This window comes from Aricia agestis, chromosome 5 (assembly GCF_905147365.1).
Source record: "Aricia agestis chromosome 5, ilAriAges1.1, whole genome shotgun sequence".
NCBI classification, from domain to species: Eukaryota; Metazoa; Arthropoda; class Insecta; order Lepidoptera; family Lycaenidae; genus Aricia; species Aricia agestis.
Window position 1 is genome coordinate 16,416,412 of NC_056410.1, and position 15,649 is coordinate 16,432,060.

The following is a 15,649-nucleotide window of genomic DNA, read 5'->3' on the forward strand; positions in this document are numbered from 1 at the left end:
TTAAAGATTAAAAAAAGGATTGAGCTGTGTTCCTATGTTTTGCTTTTTTTTTGTATAATCTAGCCAAATCTGTTTTCTGGACGTTTGAACACAGCGGAAAATCTGGCCATTTTTTTGGGTTTTTGAACGTTCATATCTTATTTAATAATTAAATTATGAAAAAAAAGAAAACATAGGGACATTGTATTAGTGGCCGTAGATATTCAGGAAAAAAATTATAACTCTACTAGCATTATCCAGGGAGGAAACAGGGGACAACGTTTGTATGGAAAAAAGGGCGGTGTGGACTCCTCTTAAACTTCAAACAGACGATCAAACTTAGTTCGGACCGAACCACGAATCGCACGGTGAGCTCTACACAACAGACGACCGCACCGAACTCCAAACCGTCCACGGTCCACCTCAACTGCGTTAACACATTTCGATGTGGTGCTGATTTTATAAAAACGGACCCAAAAAGGCTCATATTTTATCCATCCATCTACATGTATCCGAATCGTTTGTTTGCGTGGATGCGCTACGAACCAAGTTCTTTAGTGTGAAGCATAGTCCGCCGGACAGGACAGTGTTATTATTATTAATATCAGTAATAGTTACAATAATGTCCAGTGAACCATACTATCCACGATCGAACTTGGTTCGAAGCGCACTATGTTCGTGGTCTACACTCGAACCAAGTTCGATCGCCATTTTATGTATTCCGATCCGATCGAAGTCGTAAGTAGGAAAAACGGTTTGATAAGAATTTTAATCGTAAGACAGAAAAGTACGAAAAAAGAAATAATTCATAGTGTAAAGTTCAATTAAAAGTCTTGTTTTTAATCGAAGGTTTTATTAATACAGCTATAAAGTTTAATGAAGTGTTGAATATTGTTTTAAACTTTAATTAATTCAAAATAAAATGTATTCTTTTAATTACTTACCTTGTTGTATAATAATTGATTATAATATTATCCGAGTCTCACGTTATATTATTTTTAAGCTTCTGACAAATAAATTTAATAATGTGATAAATGTGCCAACTGGCAACCCTAATAACTAATAAGGAAAATCTCATTTAATCTCAGATAATTTTAAAGGAAGAAAAATGTATACTTAGAAACTGTAGATATAGTAATCTGTAGCAACTAGCAGTACCTTGTACCTAATTGCGGACCTTACAGATTGTAAGAAAATGAAGCTTGAACGTAACTATTTACTAATCGCTTGTAGTATTTAGATCAATACATTATTATGTAAAAAAACGTGGTATAAATTATTATTTATACAATGTTTTTTTAAGAATATAAATTTATTTTTCGAATTTTACATTAAAAAATAGCCTATTAACCCATCAAGCCCCATAAGCTCACCGGTGAGCGAGACACAATAGAATAACAATAGATTTCCAAGAATCCACGATCGAAGGTATTATGAGCTAACAGATGCATCGTGTACTGAAAAATAATTCCACCGCAACATACATACTTACATACATACAGAGCAAGTTAAATAAAAGCTTTTAACTTTTAAGTATGTTATTTTCATTGACTTAATATTTTATGACATTCTTTATTTATCATTGCCTATTGATACTGAAAATGTTGGTCGTAGTCTCGTACTTAAGAAACTTAGCATCGAGATCTCTATAGTTTTTTCATTAAACTTGATATTAGATATACATTGTACAGTACTTTAATATGTTATATCATCTAATAAGTACCGTATTTATCAGGTACTATCTGCCGTTAGATATCTGTGCACTTGCATTGATACAAACACTCTAGATAGGACTAATCCTACAATTTCAAGTTGTTGATTACCTCTATACCTTTCCACACATTATTAGGGCCTTGTCACACCTACTTAGTAGATAACGCCTAACGCCTCCGTAGTCTAGTGGTAAAATAGAGCGCGGCTCTTGACTCGTAGGTCATGGGTTCGATTCCCGCGTTGGAAACATGTTATTTCCAAGTTTGGTTAGGACAATGCAGGCTGATCACCTGATTGTCTGACAAGTAGGATGATCCATGCGTCCGATGGGCATGTAAAAAGTCAGTCCTGCGCCTGATCTCTCGCCGGTCGTGTCGATCTTCCGTCTCACTAGGTTATGAGAGTAAAGGAATAGAGAGTGCTCTTGTGTACTGCGCACACACTTGGGTACTATAAAATTACTCCTGCGTAGCTGGCCTTTCAATGAAACCTTAATTGAAATTATATAAATAAAATTATATAAATAAAAAATAATCAAAAAATAATAAAAGCCCTGTCTCCAATGGCTCTCCCACGAATAAATTTTGGTCCGATCAATGATTTTGAAACTAATTTTCTTAGACTACAATGTTAGATCATAATTATAATCAATAACAATTAATTTTCATCAGAAAATATTCAATTAATACAATTTTTTTGGCTAGGGTAGACTTATGTATATATTTATTGAATAATAATTACATATTGTTATTAATGCTATGTACACCGTAGTTGTCGTGTGAATTAGATAAGTATACCTAATACAAAATGTTATATTAGTTTTAAGTAAAAAGTGTATGCGATATGGTTGTACTTTATTAATAAATAAATAAATAAACCGATTATGATAATATAACACATTTTTGGCCCTTAAGAATGAAACTATACTAGAAAAAACTTTTTCGTCATCCCAATTTTTGTTAAAAACTAAGGTGACAATCGTAATATTATATATTATATGTATAGTATATACACGTGTGACCGCGATTTTGGCCCATCGTATTAGTTTTTATGTTTTAAAATTTGATATTTCAAATTCTAAAAATTACAATATCGAGATAAGATCCATCTTAATGTGAGATATTTTGTCACAACTGACAAGGAAGTAAAAAATTTTTGACGCGAAATTAATAAGTTTAACTGCGTGTTTTTTGTGACATATAATCTTCCGTATAGCATAATCTTATAGCATTTTGCGTTTGTATGACTATACTTTGAACGGATTTATACTTTTTGTGCTATAAAATGTATTGAAATCAGTAGGATAGCAAAAAACAATCAGGATTTTTGATTACTATTTAATTTGGGGTACAAATTCTACAGATGTTTGAAGGCACAAGGTCAGTAAACTGGTTTGTAATCTTGAATTGTTAAGATTATAATATTAATAAGTCAAACTTGTTCTGAAATTTTCACTGGTAACATTACTATGATAGAGTACAGTAGTATGGTGTTTAGGCGCTATAGAAAATTTAACAACATGCCTATAATAAGCCTATTCCAAACCTAGTACAATAGGATTTTTACCAGACGATAAAGATAAAAGCAGAGGTTTTTTATTTTATCTTTACGTATGATTTTTCCACCTTAGCTATAAGTGTGATTTTAATGATGTCAATAGACATATTATATTAGCAGGGTAAATTATGCCATATAATTTGCGTAGGTTATCGTTTTTTTACGTTAACCCTCTTTAGTGGGGGTAATGCTTTTTACATACTCGGCAGCCCATAGTCTTTGGGGCTTACTGACTTAAATCCATCGCTCTCTACTCTTTTGGAGAGACTCCAGGAAAATTAGGGCGATGCCTTGATAATTTGGCTGTAGCGATATCGATTTTTCTCAGCAATGACTAAAGCTAAGAAACTAAAGTTCATTGTCAGTACTCATCATGTCTTTGTCTTTGAATTACCCATAGCCTAACACGATTGGTCAACTTTTAACATAGAATAATAATCAATCAATAAGACCTCTGTAAAAAAGGGATTCCTATTTTGCCATCAGAGGAGAGTGATTTAAGCTTCCAAAATTTGTACTGTATAGATTGGTTCAAGCATACACTTTAATTTGCCCATAGCTTATATGAAATATATTTATGGCTTTTAAATTACGTGAAAAAAAAAATTTTGTCGCTTACGCCCTTTCCATTTCTTGTTTCCTATGAGAGAGATACTTTAACGCGGCGTCACCTTAATCGTGGCTATTGCAACCCAGCTGAACAATTACCCTTGTATATTTGGATGATGTTTTACTTACCGTCTTCGAGATAAACGACATCTGTTGTCAGCTCCTCGACAACTGACACCTCATACGTGTCGACCTCCAGGGTTTTCGCACGAATGTAAATAATCACAGATACAGGCACATCGGTCACAAGCACAGCACTCCAGTCGGTCGGCCTTTTGTCAACTTTTTGTCGAATTCACCGCACCGTAGCGACAGTTTTTATTCCGGCAACGGCCATCAATTACGAATCTAAAATAACCGAAATAAAATTGTCGTGTAATTTAGCGTTTTAAGCATCTAAAACGGGCTGCGTTTTTTTGATTACAATTCTAATCTATCTAAGCTCAAAATGCTACCAAAAATTGTATCAAAATTTTCGTATTCGGTCACGTTTTCATCGCGGTTCTTTATTCTAATTATCATCATTGTAATTACGAGATAAATTATTATTCATGAAACTTTAGTATAACTGAGAATTAAAACTCGTTTATTCCCACTCTTATTCGAATTCGTCCGGCGTGTACAATCTTTTATGGACTGCAGCACTTTATCGAGATCGAGGAAATCTATTCACTTCCGAGAAAATAATGAATATTACCGTGGTAATTTGCTTGTAATAGTTTAATTAAAGCAAGGCCAAGTTCGAGGAAATGAAAGAAAATTGCTCGTTATGCGATCGTGGGCAACTTAGTACGTTCTAGTACCTAAGCTGTAATGTCCTCGTGACTCGTCACATGATCCGTCAATTGGCGAAGGGTTTGTGCGAATTCTTACAAACAGAGTTGTTGTAATATCATGTATGATGTAACTACAGTAACTATTCAATATTAACCTTAAAAATAAAATCCGAATGAAAAGTAATTTAGTACATATTTTACTGTTTAATGTGAATTTTAAACGCATAAAACGCTAACTCGCCGAAACAATGAACGGATTCGTTTTCCTAATCTCCACCATAACAATCCTAGAACAATAGCAGATTCGAACAAATCTCTGAAACTCACAGGTTGTCGCGTCAATGTCAAGATCACGGTTATCACTGAACGTGTAAGCTATCCGAACGATAACACGACACGAGTATAATGTACCTGCGAGGCGAGCGGTCGGCGCGGCGTGCGAGGCTCGAGTGCCGCAGGGCGCCGTGCTAGGTCCTCGCGCCTTCATTGTTTACATTTTCGCAGGTCGAAGGCTCGACGGAAAATCTCGTGCGCGTCCATCGACGGTTTCGTCGGCTATCAGTTTCATTGTTACGTGACAAACGTAGCGTTGTACGTCAATGTTTTATCGAGCATTTTGGCTGTAGATAAAGATGTAAACAAAAACTGCTGTAACAAAGGCGTGCTACGTAGAGTCATAGATACCTAGTTAGTTTAGGTTTTCTTGCCAATCTTGGATTTGCGATTTAATAAAACATATACTTCTGGTTCATAAAATAACCTAGAAATATATTTTATATATTTAGACATTCTAAAAGTTTTTTCACATAATATCTTATGAACTTTTTATTAAGTAAATAAGAGTTTGAAGTCGTTTCGTCTCGTTTTAGTAACTGAATAAAACAGGAAATAAAATACATTGTTCGAAAAATATTATGTTGTTTTATGACACCTAAGTCAACAACAATATGTTTATTCTCCATCTGGTCTAGGTCATCTAGGAATTCTTATCTATTATTAACATTTTTAAATGTGCCTTTAAGTGTCCCTTCACAAGTAATTTTATTTACAACAAGGTTGTTTCTAGTTCATAGCCATATGGCGTGATATGATGCAAGTAAATCATTTTAAGTTAATATACAATGTGTAACAAAAATAAGTGATAATACTTTAGGGTGTGTACGTGTTCTTTATACAGGATGTAACAGAAACAAGTGATAATACTTTAGGGTCTGTACGTGTTCCTTGTAGAGAGTTCACTGTGAAAGTAGCAGCGCTGAAAAACGAATTTTTTTTTTACTTTTGTATGGGCAACGGCCCGAGCGTCACAAGTTTCCCCATACAAAAGTGAAAAAAAAATTTGGTCTTTCAGCGCTGCTACTTTCACAGTGAACTCTCTACAAGGAACACGTACAGACCCTAAAGTATTATCACTTGTTTTTGTTACACCCTGTAGAGAGTTCACTGTGAAAGTAGCAGCGCTGCAAGACGAAAATATTTTTTGACTTTTGTATGGGGAAACTCGTGACGCTCGGGCCCTTGCCCATACAAAAGTGAAAAAAAAAATTCTCTACAAGGGACACGTACACACCCTAAAGTATTATCACTTATTTTTGTAACACCCTGTACAATTGTCATTGTTTTGTGATAATAATTTGGTTTTGACTTCTGGCCCCCGGAAAGAACGGGAAATAAATCTATCCCTATAATAGATTATTTATTATCTCTCTTATCCCTATAACCTATTAAAACATTGCATTGCGTTTTTTGCTAATATAATAATATTTTTATGTCCCAATTTTGTATTTATTCTCAAATCCCACTTAAGTTAGAAAAACATCGGACAAGTGCGAGTTGGACTCGCGCACGAAGTCTCAATAATAGGGTCCCGTTTTACCCTTTGGGTACGGAATCCTAAAAAAACGATTATATTTACTTCGTCAATCATAATATTGTATCTTGTAAATATAATAAATGTCTAAATCGTTCCTTGTGTAGTACTCAGAAAGGTTTCTGGAAAATACACTTATCTCTACATTTAATCCGAGGTTTATTTAGTGAAAACAAGTTGTTAACGTTTATGTAGGTAATTACGTAACATACTCATAATATTATTATTATTAAAGCATAAGGTTAGCAGCTCAATTACGATACATCGTTTCGATCTATCGCAAATGAACTTATTTCTTGATGATAACAATCGAACGCAAATGAGTGGCCGTCCTTATCGATACTATAATATTATAAAGGTGAAGAGTTTGATTGAGCCAATCTCAGGAACTGCAGACTTCAGGAATAGAAAAACACGTTTGTGTTAAATAGTCCATTTATGGAAGGTCTATGAGGAAGGATTTATGTGATATGTCCGACCAAAAGTTGCGAAGAATCAGTGGAAAATGTGGAAAAAGCGACCAAAATTATTCATCTTTTTTTATTATGTCACATGGACGAAGTCAGGGCAACTACTATTGTTATATTTTCACTTTATTAGGTATCTGAAAGAAGAGCATAGACTATTTTAGTAGTCTTATGATGACACAAATAAAGACACAAGAATCATTGCATATCCATACTTCCATACTAATATTATAAATGCGAAAGTGTGTCTGTCTGTCACCTCTTCACGCCCTAACCGCTGAACCGATTTTCCTAAAATTTGGCTTTGAGTCCCGGGAAAGGACATAGGATACTTTTTGTTCCGAAAAAATGTACGGTTCCCACGCGATAAACGAGTTTAGTACATTATACAGCCTGTTAAAGGCTAATGATTCATCCGTCATGATATTTTAAGCTCGTATTAAAATACTTTAAAGGTTACAGTTAAGGTATAGACTATAGAGGATACGCTAAATAATATTAGTTATTACTTATTATGTTCTGACTCAAGCTTAAGTACCTACATAATCGGTAATCAGTACTAATATTTTAAATCAAGGGCAATGACATTGACTCAGTAGTCCAAATAAGAAACGTCAATTCGCAGTTACATATTTTGTTCAACCATAAACATAGATTAATAAATAGTTACTACGTACAGCTTGGCTAAAAGAGCTTGGCAGCTAAAAAAATTGGCCAAGTCCGAGTCGAACTCGAGCACGAAGGGTTCCATACCGGTATAGAGTGAAAGTAGACAAAAAATTGTGTTTTTTGTATGGTAGCCCCCTAAATTTTTTATTTTATTTTAATATTATTATTAATTATTAAATTGCATATAATAATTAAGGCATAAAAAAAATTTCATGTCCCTACTTGTTGCCATTATTGATAGCGAGCAAAAAAAGCCAAAAAATCACGTTTGTTGTATGGGAGCTCCCCTTAAATATTAATTTTATTTTGTTTTTAGTATTTGTTGTTGTAGCGACAATAGAAATACAAAATATAATCTGTGAAAAATTCAGAAGCCTAGCTGAAGCGTTTCTTGAGATACAGCCTGGAGACAGACATGCAGACGGACAGACAAACGGACAGATATCGAAGTCTCAATAATAGGGTCCCATTTTTACCCTTTGGATACGGAACCCTAAAAATAACATAAGTGCTCAAACTTTTGTCATTATGCTAAAGTATGTTAATCAGAGATATAAATTAGGAGGAAGGCATACGAACTTTAGACTCAATCGAATAGTTTATGAACTCTGATCATAGAGTAAAAAACAATTTAATACTACTGATGAGTGTGATGACTATTCTGGATGCTATACAGGATGTAACAAAAATAAGTGATAAGAGTAATACTTTAGGGTGTGTACGTGTTCCTTGTACAGAGTTCACTGTGAAAGTAGCAGCGCTGAAAGACCAAATTTTTTTTCACTTTGGTATGGGAAAACTCGTGACGCTCGGGCCCTTGCCCATACAAAAGTGAAAAAATTTTTTGGTCTCTCAGCGCTGCTACTTTCACAGTGAACTCTCTACAAGGAACACGTACACACCCTAAAGTATTATCACTTATTTTTGTTACATCCTGTATATGTTTATATTATTATAACTATACTAGTTGATGCTCGCATCTCCGTTGCGCCAAAATTAGTTCATCGCGCGGGAAGCGTACATTTTTTCGGGAGGAAATGTATCTTATGTGCTTTCCCGGGAATCAAAGTATCTCCATAACAAACAGTAAAATCAGTTGAGCGGTTCGGGCGTGAAGAGTTTACAGACAGATATACAGACGCATGTATAATATTAGTATGGATACAGACTCTGCGGAGCTTTGCTTTGAACTGTTTGTACACAAAAAAACCTAAGCCGCGAGATGAGACAGTATTTGTCACTATCTATTTCTGAATATCCTTTATTATATCCGAGTTCTCTGACTCATTAGCCAATGCTTTTAAAGTGTTTTAACTTTTAAGCTTAGTTAAATAATTAATTTTACATGATATTAAAATATCAATATTAATTTATTTTAGTAATTATTACCTAATTGCCGTTATAATAATTAAGCATAGCTAGGCCCAAATTACTAAATATGTTGACTTTTAGAAGTTTTGTGACTCACTTCGTGGTTAGGCTATATTTTATTAAATACCTATGTGAGCATATTGTACATATTTATTATGTAACTAAGTCACGAAATACTTGGTTATATTTTTAGAGTAACTAGTAAGCTTTTTTTTACTTCACTTAAGTTAATCAAATCAAAATCAAATCAAAGTCATTTATTCACATAGGTCACACAGTAACACTTATGAACGTCAAAAACATTGTAATATAAATTAATTGTAGTACATAATATATTCGCTAAATTATTATCACAAAACCTAATAACTAATAAGTAGATATACAAATTACATTCATGTCACAGATTATTATTATCTGTTACCAATTACAACATAATATTTTACCATATTGTCATAAAAATAAGTCATAATTATTATTTAATATCATACTTTAATAAATTATAATGTCCAAAATTAAAAAACAAATTATCAAATAATTATTAATCGTGAATGTCATAAATATTATAATTGATGTCAGATAAAGTAGAGCAAAAATAGTAATAAAAATAATTAAAATTAACATTTAACAATAATTAGAACTAACATTACAAAATATAATCAAAACCTAATCATTTCCATGGTTGAATGTCATTAAAATATTCATTTGTCGTGTAATAACCTTTATTCAATAATTGATTTTTGATACATCCCTTAAACTTAGTAAATGGTAAGTCTAGAATCTCAGCAGGCAATCTATAATATAAAAATGAGTCGCTGAATGTGTTGCTAAGCGCAAAACTCGAGAACGGCTGAACGGATTGGGCTAATTTTAGTCTTAAAATATTCATAGAAGTCCAGGGAAGGTTTTTAAGTGACACGAAGTTCACCGGGACAGCTAGTCTATTATAAAAACGTATGCCGAGTCCCACAAATGAATTTTGTACTTTATGAAGCCGTGAATAGTTACTAGCTAACTTGTTCTTATTTCTGGTATTGAAAGGGTGAATATCAGCTTTTTGGTCATAATTGTGAATGTTTTTTCTAATGTACATGATATTGTCAAAAATAAACTGAGATGCAATTGTCAAAATATTTATATCTTTAAATTTTTCTCTCAAATAATCTCTGGGTCCTAGTCGATATATGGCACGTATTGCTCGTTTTTGCAGAATAAATATTGTCTGAATGTCAGCTGCACTACCCCATAATAATAAACCATAAGACATGATACTGTGGAAGTAGCTAAAATAAACCATACGTGCTGTTTCAATGTTCGTCAAAAGCCTTACTTTCCTAATAGCAAAAACGGCAGCACTAAGTTTCTTAGCTATGTTAGAAATGTGAGGTCCCCACTGCAATTTACGGTCAAGCGTAAGACCTAAAAACATTGTAGAATCCACTAAGTTTAAATTATCTATACCAATTTTAATATTAATTGTGCTAGTGGACTTAACATTCGGCATAGTAAATTTAACACATTTTTTACCAATGTTTGCTCTATAATGGTACGGAACCCTTCCTGCGCGAGTCCAACTCGCACTTGGCCGATTCTTATGCTCTATATCAGTAATGGTAACAGGTAGGCACTTGAAATTTTCACAAAATACTAAATTTCACGAGAATCGTTGGAGCCGATTCCGAGATTCCAATTATGTATATATATATATATTATATATATATATATATATATATATATATATATATATATATATATATATATATATATATATATATATATATATATACAAGAATTGCTCGTTTAAATATATAAGATACGTATTTAAGGAGGCTCCCATACAAAACACACTTTTTTTGCATACTTTCGCGGTTCGCGTTCGCGGAACCCTTCGTGCGCGAAACGCGAGTACGACTCGCACTTGACCGATTATTATAATATAATATCATTTTTTTCCACAATTTCTTGTCAATACGACTTCAACTTAGGTTGACTTAATTTTACATTGGTGGCTGAGAAACCCTGAGGTTAGCCACAAATGTAAAATAAAATTAAGTGCAACCTTAATGAACATGATAAGTAAATTTTTTATCAAACAGATAATAAAATGCAAGGAAAATAACAAATAATATGCTTGAAAAAAACATAAAAATTTAAATGTATACTTACTACATAATGTTACCTATAACAAAATACTGGTAAATGTACTAAATTTGTCGGAGTAGGTATAAGGCCGGCCATAGACGGATCACGAACTGCATCTTGCAGTCGAAACCGACTGCAAGATGCGGTCGCCGCACAGCGATCAGCAGTTTTCATACTAAATTCATATTATCCGCAATACACGGACCGCACGGAGCAGTCGCTCCCGACTCCCGACTGCAACTTGCGGTCCGTCTATGGCCAGTCTAAAGGGTTTACACACTAACAGTTCGCCGGCAGGCCGCGCCGTTGCCTGGCAGTTAATCGGAAAGACCACATACTCACAGTTCCCCCGACGATTTTATAGATTTTGTGTAGACGGTCAATGACTATCAGACAGCCTCAGCCAGACCATTTAATGTCTGGGACCCTTAACTCTTCCATCCTACTTAGACGTGGTCAAAACACAGTTCGACAATTTTGTAAGAAAGACAATAAATATATCTGAAAAATTGTATGTAAATATCAATACGACGTAGAGTGGTAGAAAAGAATCAAAAATAAGAAGTAGGATCGTAACGTTAGTACAGTAATGACAAGGCATTTTTATTCTGTTCACCTCATCTCAAAATAAATAATATGCCATGTCATGTATGAGTATTTCCGCCGTAACAAACATCACCATAACCACAAGCCAGCTAATATTATGCTTGAAACGTTTTCTCGGAAATCTGACCGATTCTTTGCACAATTTAATATTAACACCAAAAAATATTTCACATTTGAAATATTAAATATTAATGTGTAAGATCATGAAACTATTTTTTGAAATTATTCTTAAGTATAGAGTAGATTTCGAATAATAACTTCGGGCTGGTTAACACGATAACATGATTAATTCTTGCACAAATCCATAAAAAACTAGTTTAAAAGGTCCTTACATTAGAAACCATACAATATAATACAAAAGTATAAACAATTCTAGATCTACAAACAAATAAATTAGCATAGGATGGCTCTAACAAGATTCGCAACAGTCGCTTCACGATCGTCAATATTATAAGTCACGGGTGGATTATGGTGACGTTTGAAGACATGTGGATGAACCGGGTAACTGATATTTTGCAATACAGCAATTACTCATATTTCCCTTATAATTTAAACAAACCTTGTAACTTACCTAATATATCTAGCTATACATAGAATACACATTTTATTTTTCAAATCACTTTCCAGGTCCGAGAGCTTCCATTTAACCGAAAAAGCGACATTTTCAAACTGTTACTTACCCGCTTCATCCACTCAGTCTTCGTTTGTGATAACAAGTAACACAAACGATAGTGTGATCCTTTAATTAGCACTCTTAACATAAGACGTATTAAGTATCTGTTTACATTAAAACGTGATCATCTTCATGGTTTTGTTAATGTTTTCTTATTTTTAACTCCTTAAAAGCTATATTCTATATATAGCTCCTTTAAAGCTATATTTACTTGTAAGTTGTAAGCTTATTGTTACAACTTACAAGTAAAAAGGGATATAAAAGGGATGGACTAGAATGTTGCATTTTTTATCATTATTTTTTATACAAAAATTCAAACTATATATAGTTATAACAACGACGGCTATCTAAGCCACCAGTCTGGTAAACAGGGGTGTAACAAAACTAAGTGATATTACTTTAGGGTGTGTAATGTGTATAGGTCCCCTGTACATGCATTATGCAATGCTCGCTGTAAAAGTAGCAGCGCTGAAATATCCATTTTTGTGATTTTTATCAAGCGCCCCAGCAGCGTCATGAAGTTTATTTAGTTAATTATGATCAAACTTCAATTTAATGAAGTGTTTGACAGATAATATATCGCTAACACTGTTTTTCCATACAAACGTATTCCCCTGTTTTCTCCCTGGACAATGCGTCTAGGCAAATGATTTTTTATACAATATTGGGATCTGGTAAAGGCTATGCCTCTACGTTCGATTTTTTCTAAATTTACTAATAAATAAAAAAATACGACCCTTCAAAATCGCAAAAAATGAATGCCCCGTACCCAGTCAGTCCACTGACCATAAAACGAATGATCTTTAAGAGGATACACCAAGGGCTAGAGAAATGAAAAAAAGTACGTGTAATATCTATAGCTGTCTCTCTTACCTCAAGCCTATACCGCAGAACGCGATAGAGACAACTGCAGAAAATCCAGAAAATCAACGATTCCTTCTCCAAAACTTAACCGATTTAAATACTTTTTTCATTAAAGATTAAAAAAAGGCTTGAGCTGTGTTCCTATGTTTTGCTTTTTTTTTTTGTATAATCTTGCCAAATCTGTTTTCTAGACGTTTGAACCCAGCGGAAAATCTGGCCATTTCTTTGGGTTTCTGAACGTTCATATTATCTTATTTAATAATTAAATTATGAAAAAAAAAAAGAAAACATAGGGACATCGTATTAGTGGCCGTAGATATTCAGGAAAAAAATTATAACTTTACTAGCATTATCCAGGGAGGAAACAGGGGACAACGTTTGTATGGAAAAAAGGGCGGTGTGGACTCCTCTTAAGATAGAATAAAGACGTAGAGGCATAGTATCACTCTTCCTGAAGAAATCTTTTTGAAAATAATAATTAAATAGGCTATATTTCGAAAGAGGGATCAGAGGACTACGTTACCTCGATTTACTGTATCAATGGCAATAGTTTATTCATTTAAATTCTTCTGCACCCGCGTTCCCTTTTAAGTCAAAATCTTCATTTAATTACAATTAAGTAATTAACATTTGTCTCTGTTACTAATTAATACTCTCTTTTTTTAGTTACTGAATTGTTATCTAAATCTGAAATAATGCAAATTAAATTCTACTATGGATCTTTCGGGATTATAATGGTGCCTTCTCACGGCGCGTATTATCGCAAGCCGCGCCGCGCCCGCTCGAGCCACGCGCCGTGTGAAGGGGTGGCTCGGTCTGGCTCGAGCAGGCGCGTTTAATATCACGCGCCAGCTCGAGCCACGCGCCCGAAGAAAGTGGTGGCGTGGTTGCGTTCTCACGGCGCGTGCTACCACGAGCCGCGCCGCGCCCGCTCGAGCCACGCGCCGTGTGAAGGGGTGGCGCGGCGCGGCTCGTGCAGGCGCGTCCCGATCCGATTAAAGTCGGTAACTTCAAAGGCACGGCACGAGCCACCCCTTCTCACGGCGCGTGATATCACAAGCCGCGCCACGCCGACAAAAAATGAAGTAAAATGAAACTTTATTAACACGATAATAGATATCATTTTGCTCTAAGTCATTTCGTTAAAGAAGTAAATTTTAATGAAATGCAACTTTATTTACTAGGCAACTAGGTTTCATTTCAATCTACGCCGCTAATTTTATTAAATTAAGTGTAATTCATTTATTTGATAACAGATGCAGCTGCTTGGCGGCTACATCGCGCTATAGCTAGCACGAAGATTTTTACTATAGGTGATTAACTAATATGAAACTTGTTTCACTTACACTCATTCTCATTCTTGGTGTTGTAGAATTATCACGCCAGAGGGATTTAAGTCCCAGGGTGGGATACCCTGGGGGCTAGGACTAAATTCCTATGGCGTGTATTGGTCCTCAAATACTGGTGGCAGTTCATTCCTGAATTTTACAGTGCACGGCAGGATGTTACGCAAAAAATGCACGGTGGAAGACTGCCACTCACCAAAGTGATGAGGATTGATGATCTTATGTTTTTCGCGTGGAATGATGACGAGAGCTTGCAGGATGTACGATTCCGAACAATAATAATTGCTCAAAACCTTCCAAGTTCCCCGTGATGCTATACTACTTTTATAATTCACAATAATAATTATTATTATGTTTCCACTCGTACTGGTGGAAGAATGACGCTTCTGTTCGAGCACAACATCACGAAATCCGTCTATACGACTACTACCAGTCCCAGACTAGAATCGCTCTGGCATGATCATTCTACAACACCAAGAGAGAAGTTATTCACCTTATACCTATAACAAATATCTTCGTGCTAGCTATAGCGAGATGTAGCCGCCAAGCAGCGGCATCTGTTATCAAAATAAAGGAATTGAACTTAATATAATAAAATTAGCGGCATAGATTGAAATGCAACCTAGTTGCCTAGTGAAAAAAGTTGCATTTCATTAAAATTTACTTATTTAATGTAGTGACTTAGAGAAAAATTATATCTATTATCGTGTTAATAAAGTATAATTTTACTTGAATGTTTGTCAGCGTGGCGCGGCTTGTGATATAACGCGCCGTGAGAAGGGGTGGCTCGTGCTAGCCTGTGGCTCGTGCTCGCTCGTAATAGCTGGCTCGGCGCGGCGCGGCTTGTGATATCACACGCCGTGAGAAGCCAGCCTAAGCTGTAAATCTTATCATGTTATCTAGAGTACTGATTACAAGAGTAAGGGCCTGTTTCACCACTTCCTGATAAGGTGCCAGATAGTCTAGTTAAGTTGTGGATACAGAATAGCCTATAGATCTGTCAAGTTAAG

At 34.7% G+C, this 15,649-nt stretch overlaps 1 protein-coding gene across 3 annotated transcripts in view; it reads right to left on the bottom strand.

The window, feature by feature from the left end:
- Positions 1 to 15,649, bottom strand: part of LOC121727454 — a 242,232-nt gene that overhangs the window by 137,839 nt on the left and 88,744 nt on the right. Inside the window, exons 1-2 of one of the 3 annotated variants that reach the window (XM_042115325.1) lie at positions 4,962 to 5,071; positions 3,988 to 4,206 (exon numbers count right to left, since the gene is read on the bottom strand). The exons of the other annotated variants lie outside the window; for them this stretch is intronic. The gene's annotated coding sequence lies outside the window, so the exon portion shown is untranslated. Of the gene's footprint in view, positions 1 to 3,987; positions 4,207 to 4,961; positions 5,072 to 15,649 lie in introns of those variants that run through there. 3 annotated transcript variants of the gene reach the window in all.